The 6811-nt window shown below is 36.7% G+C and overlaps 1 long non-coding RNA gene across 1 annotated transcript; it reads right to left on the reverse strand.

The window, feature by feature from the left end:
- Positions 1 to 4735: 4735 nt before the first annotated feature.
- Positions 4736 to 6067, reverse strand: LOC140745961 (uncharacterized). Its single transcript, XR_012102729.1, has 3 exons — positions 6021 to 6067; positions 5640 to 5803; positions 4736 to 4880 (listed from the first exon to the last, which is right to left on the reverse strand). It is a non-coding gene; the product is annotated as an uncharacterized LOC140745961 (long non-coding RNA).
- Between the last annotated feature and the right edge of the window lie 744 nt (positions 6068 to 6811).

The following is a 6811-nucleotide window of genomic DNA, read 5'->3' on the forward strand; positions in this document are numbered from 1 at the left end:
TTTGAAACTGTCATTGGTTTTTTACGGACTTTCTAGTAATTATATAGTTTTTTTTTGATCTAATCTTTAATATAATCGGTGGAATGTTGAACCTATTATAATAATATAATAGGTGTTTACCACTGCACTTTTGTAATTTCTTTTAAATATTTGCAAATTAGACAATTTCGCGTGAAAAGTCATAGATTAGTAAAGTTTACTCACTCCTAACAAGAAAATGTACCCAGTTTTGAGAATTGAAATAGTTGCGTAAAAAAGTTTTGCCACGTCTCAGAGCTAAATTGTCCCTAAAATATTTGAAATAATTATTTATTTATTACGTAAATTACACAGTATTAGTTATTTATTCGTAAATTTTCTCTAAAAATGTTTTTATTTGACAAGAATTAAAAAAAAGAACTTACTAATAAGCCGTTTGTGGCTTCATTCAATTTCAAGGTGGCGAAGTATCTTTACTAATCTATGTGAAAAGTGTAAATTATATGACTCCTTCCACTCAGGTTTGGTAGGTACACATACAACACATAAGAATACAAAATAATAACAAGAATTTTTATTTTTTTATTGGATTACAATGAATAAAATGTATATTAATTTTAAATAGGATAAGAATTGTATTGTTAGTCGTGACCGTGGGTAGTGTGGAGGAGCATAGCTCGCTGTCGCTGCTAGTGCTGAATGCTGGATTACTGGTTACAGCTGTGAAATTAAGATTATAATAAATAACGTATTTGAGTATATAAAAATAAAAAAAAAAATAACTACAAAAATATGTCATGCCTGAGGTTTACAGTAACGACTCGGGATTGTTTAGAATTCAACATAAATATTATAAAGAATTTTCTTTTGAAAGAACTTTGGAAAGAATCGTAGACCAAAATGCTATGCCTGTTTAAAATTAGCTAACTTGTAAAATGTGTTTCACCTGAATTATGATGCTACTGCCGACTATGGACAACTGTAATCAATCCCAGATAAAGTTTTATTCCTACCTGAAGTCGACAATAGATGCTCCGCTACCCCTGAGGACTAAGCTGGAATACCTCGGAAACGTACGTTTTCCAGATCTTAAGACTGCTGTTATTAGGTAGAAATAGGTGTGGCGGTAGTGCCGCCGGAGTTGAACCACAAAGGTTTCTACCACTATTTGTACCTGAGATGTTTTGTTCCATGGTGTGTAATTATTGTGCGTGAGTCGCCGTGATGAGGTAGCCACCGGAGCCGGTGACGTCAGCGACGTTGGAGAACGCGGTGAGACCCTGCAGCCGCTGCCCGATGGGCTCCTGCGCCGGTTCCGGCAGAGCGGTCAAGGTACTGCTGGAAATCATCAACATTAGCAGTTTAGTATAGTAATTAGTCTAGTTAATTGAGGCAATTCAACTAGTGGTGTGATATGAAATAATCCTTCCATTCATTGCCTTAAGTTCTGTGTCCCGCTTGTACATTCCGTCACACACTTACACCCACCCACACTCACACTCACACAATCTAATTTAAAAGTTCTCTATTTCTTTACTCTCTTCACGCTAATCTTAATATATCTTAAAATATATATATAACTGTAAAAACTAAAGTACCTTATACTTTAGTACGTATAAAATGTATTCTGTAATCTATCCGCGGGAAGGCACTGGTGATCTGTAACTCAGGTTTCTACCTACTTCAGGCACCAGTCTCTCACAACGTAAGGCTTACAGATAATTTTATTTCCCTTTTGTTAAATGTCTATAGATTAAGTCCTTGTTATGAGAGAAAATAAATGTTTTTATTATTATTATTCGGTTCCTCATACGGAGACATCGGGGTTTGGATCTCAGGATCAGCAGTGACCAATGACCAATAAATTGACTTCATGCTAATTTGCTACTAAATCTTATCATATCATCGTGATATGGTGAGCTTAAAATGATTATTACTTACGCATTCGGGTCAGGATCGACGGGAGCTCCTTCTCCCACGGCTCCCCACTGTTGGGCAGAAAAAATCTTGTTAAATTATGGGCTTTAGACTTTATTACGAGTATTTCAGTTTTCTGCCTAAGTAGGTACTACATTACCAATAATCGAAGAAGTGGGAGCGGTCTTATTTAAGTTGACCACTATACGCCGTAGTCTAATATTATAACTTAAAAATCTAAATAATGGTATAATTTCGTTATATTAATTTATTAAATTTGTTTTTTTTTAATCGATCAAAAACTCACTAGCGATAATATGAGGGGCACGCAGGCGACGAGAGCAAATGACACGACACGATGCGACGACGACATTTTGTGTTTGCGATACTGACTGGGATGTAGCAGACTTTAAATACTGACGCAAATAATTAGGTATGTAGTTGTATTAAGTGCATTGTGTAGTTAACACTTTTTATACTACAATCGATTCGTGGCTTCGTTTGTGAATAATATTCATTAAAAAATAAGTACCTACGTATAATAATAGGTTTATTAGAAAAACAATTTTTGGGCGTAATGTCGCATTTCCATAATATGACATTATGGGCGGTAACGTGACAGTTACAAGGTGACAATAAATTTTAACTTAAATATTTGACCTTCATAACATCACCTAATCTAATCATTTGTTTGTTATAAAATCATTACTATTGCGATTATGGTCTTTTCGTCTTATTTTCTTACGGGTTACTTCATGCAAGCGGGTGATACACACGCGCGGATATGCATCCACATAAACGGGCCTCTTTCTTACCACGCAGATGCATTAGGAGACTTCCGTATTATTTGGGATTCATATTAGTTTTTATTTACACAAAACGAATGAATTTTTTGATTAATAGAAATACACGGACCAATCAACTATTCTGTATTCGTTTATATTCTCTATGTGTAAATAATTTCGATTATTCTAACCAAACAATAATACTCGCTTATGCACGTAAGGAAGTAAACAGAATCGAATGAGTACATTATCATCAGAATACGAGGTTTGTGTAATTGTTACTGTAATGTTGTTGATTGGTCTATTCTGGCTTGTTTTGCGATGAGGGTTGACACGTGCTAGAAAATCACGAATCAGTTATGATTCAATAGATAGAGCCATGTGTCAGATGGACAGACGGCGGAGACTTAATGGGTGCCGTTTTGATCCTTTGGGTACGGAACTAAAAAATAACCACAATTCTTAAAACATTTCGTTAAAAATTAAGGTTCTCTTATTCTGTAAGAATATCGCGACGTAGAGTTTTCTATCAGCTAGTCAGCCCTGTATTCGGCGTACACGCGCCGGAATAGTAAAGACGTAATAGGTGTTTGCGCGGTCACACTTACGTATGACATACGAGTAGTATCGTATTCTATACTTGCGCTTTTGTTTTATTTCAGTAAAGGCACTTTGTTTTTATTCTATTTATTTCAAGTCGCACAAAGGAAGCAAACACTAGCAAATACATTTATTACGCTTTGTATTCATATAGTGGTAAGTGTTCAAACGATATGCGATTAAATAACAAGTAAGTAAAGTATAAAGAAATTAATTACATTAGTATCCTCAAATAAATCAATCAATTCTGCATAAAATGGATGCATACCAATGATTTAAAATTAAAATAATTTTATTGCGATTAAATTGACAAATTATATATCGATCCTACTACTATTAGAAACTATCAATAGACCATTAGAAAATATCAATAGAGTTTTGTTGACACATTCTTATACCGTATACACAAGGCGTTTCGAAGCTTATGTAAGCCATACACGCTACGGTCTACCGGACAGTTTACCTGTGTCGGTTTGCCCGTACAATTGATTTTTGATCTTGGGCCAGTAGCATGCACATCTTCACAGGTTCAAAAAATTGCGTAAGTCTATTCCCACACACCAGAATGAGGTTACGGTATCCCCTGCCTGTAGTGAGAGGCGACTAAAAGGGGCTTCCGGGGTGGCGGGCTGCAAGAATGGGAGGTCCAACCGTCCAGCAAGCGACCCCGGGAAGGACAGCGGTTTGTGTGGTCGCATATCGCTGTAATCACCAGGGGATGTGAGAGGAGCGTAAATTAATCCCCCCAGGGTAGAGCCCGATACAAGGGCATCGCGTTAGGAGGACTTGGGTTTTATTCCATTGGAGATCCCGGAGTTCTCCTCCAAACGCCGAGGACGGCCACCTTGGGGGGGTATTCAAAAAAATGTCTTTTCCCACACACAGTTCGGTGTACGTGCGAAGGTAAACCTGCACAGATAGACTTCTCTGGTACACCGTAGTGTGTATGGTAGGCATTAGATTGTGTATAATTATTTTTATAGTTTCACAGCATGTTTAGAGGAGAGTGATGACCATTGACCAAGGTGCAGGTTTTACTAAAAAAATTAATCGTGCTTCCTCAGATTAGATTTATTAATTTGAGACAGAAGATGAGGATCATTAATTTGCCCACTGACTATCCTGTACAAAATATGTAGGCTAATTGTTTTCAACGACTTTAAAAAGAATTTGCGCGAAACTATTTTAAGCGATGAACGTAATAAGTGATTTTGTTAAGTCGCAGCTGGTGGAGCAAATATTTTTGAGTATATTCTAGATGTTTGTTATATATACCGTAGTGTGAGACCCATACGACTCTCAGATATTCCTGGCTGCTACGCACAATAGCAGAGTAAATTGTAATTTTAGTAATATGCTTCTTGAAGTCCCTACAAGTTAAATTCAATGTTTTGGTAATAAGGTACATTAATACATGCAATACATAAAAATGCAAAATAGTAACAAGATTTTTAATTTTTATTGGATTACAATGAATTAAATGTATATTTATTTTAAATAACATAACAATTGTATTGTAAGCGGTGAACGTAGGTTGTGTGGAGGAACATAGCTTGCTGTCGCTGCTAGTGCTGACTCTGCGGGATTATCTGGTCATAGCTGTGAATTTAAGATTTCTAATAAATAACGTATATGAGTAAATATTGTATTTAAAAATAAAAAATAACTACAATCATAATTATGCTCGAGGTTTACAGTAACGAGTCGGGATTGTTTAGAATTCAACATAAGTGTATAGAATTTTTAAAGAATTTTGGGGAGAATTGTAAATCAAAAAGCTGTTGAAAACTAGCTTACATGTAAAATGTATTTCACCTGAAATAATATGATGATTACACAAAGTGATGGTGAACTGACCTGCGCCTACTCTTTTTGTTTTGTAATAAGTGAGTAGCAGACGAACATGCAGTCCACTTGATGGTAAGTGGCTACTGCGCGCCGTGGACTGTAATCAATCCCAGATAGGGTTATATTTTGACCTGAAGTCGAACATTGATGCACCACTACCCTTGATAACTAAGCTGAAACGCCTCGGTAGATTTCCCAGAATACAGCAGCGCTTAACATTGCTGTTATTAGGTACAAATCCGTTGGCGATGCAGGCTGCTGGGTGAAGATAGGGATAGGTTTTTATATATTTTTACCTTTTTATACTTTATTGTATATTTAAAATAAAATATTTGTCACTTCTTCTGATTACTCAAGAAAGAAAGGAACGTTGTTTTTTCTCCGATTCCCAATATAAGTAATAAAACCTCGTTTAGTTCGACAAGCCTTCACCTAAGCATCGCTGCGAGACACCGGAGCCCTACAAAATCGTTTTGGTCGAACCACAAAGTTTTCTACCACTATTTGTACCTGAGGTGATTTGTTCCATGCTGTATGACTACTGCGCTTCAGTGGCCGTGATGTGATAGCCACCAGAGCCGTTGACGTTGGCGGAGTTGGAGAATGCGGTGAGACTCTCCAACCGTTGCCCGATGGGCTCCTGCGCCGGGTCCGGCAGAGAGTTCAAGTTACTGCTGGAAATCATCAACATTACCAGTTTAGTCTAGTTAGTCTAGTCTAGTGCTGTGGTATTCGGTCCCTCACGAAGAGATCGGGGTTTGGATCCCAGGTCAGCAGATAATGGTCCGAGTCGGCAGTGACTACTTACACTTAAATTGTGTTCATGTTAATTTGCTACTAAATCTTATGATATCATCGAGATAGGGTGAGCATAAAATGATTATTACTTACGCATTCGGGTCAGCATCGACTGGAGCTCCTTCGCCAACGACTCCCCACTGTTGGACAAACAAAATTATTGTATAATTATAGGTTTTAGGCTTTATTATTTTAGTTTTCTGCCTACTAGAGTACCAATAATCGAAGAAGTGGGTGCGGTCATATTTAAGTTCACCACTATACGCTGTAGTCTAATATTATAACTTAAACCTAAGTAATTTTATTATTACGTTATATGTATTTATTAAATTTGTTTTTTTTTCTAATCGATCAAAAACTCACTAGAGATAATATCAGGGGCACGCAGGCGATGAGAGCAAATGACACGACACGATGCGACGACGACATCTTGTGTTTGCGATACTGACTGGGATGTAGCAGACTTTAAATACTGACGCAAATAATTAGGTATGTAGTTGTATTAAGTGCATTGTGTAGTTAACACTTTTTATACTACAAACGATTCGTGGCTTCGTTTGTAAATAATATTCATTAAAAATTAAGTATGTATAAAATATTAGGTGAATTAAAAAAATCTTGGGCGTAATATGCGTGGTAACGTGACGGTGACACGATGACAATAAATATTAGCTTAAATATTTGACTTTCATTACGTATCCATAATTACTTTTGCAATTCTGGTCTTTGCATCTTATTTTCTCATAAGTACTATTCTTGTCATGTATGCAAAAAGCGCTCAAGACGCAGATATCGTTACGGGTTACTTCATGCAAGCGAGTGAGACGCATACGCCGACTTGCGTTCACAAAAGTGGGCCTCTTTGCTAATGCTAATGCATCCGC

Source organism: Epargyreus clarus, unplaced genomic scaffold, assembly GCF_041222505.1.
Source record: "Epargyreus clarus isolate Ecla_fem2 unplaced genomic scaffold, WU_Ecla_fem_2.2 ptg000011l, whole genome shotgun sequence".
In the NCBI taxonomy this organism is placed as follows: Eukaryota; Metazoa; Arthropoda; class Insecta; order Lepidoptera; family Hesperiidae; genus Epargyreus; species Epargyreus clarus.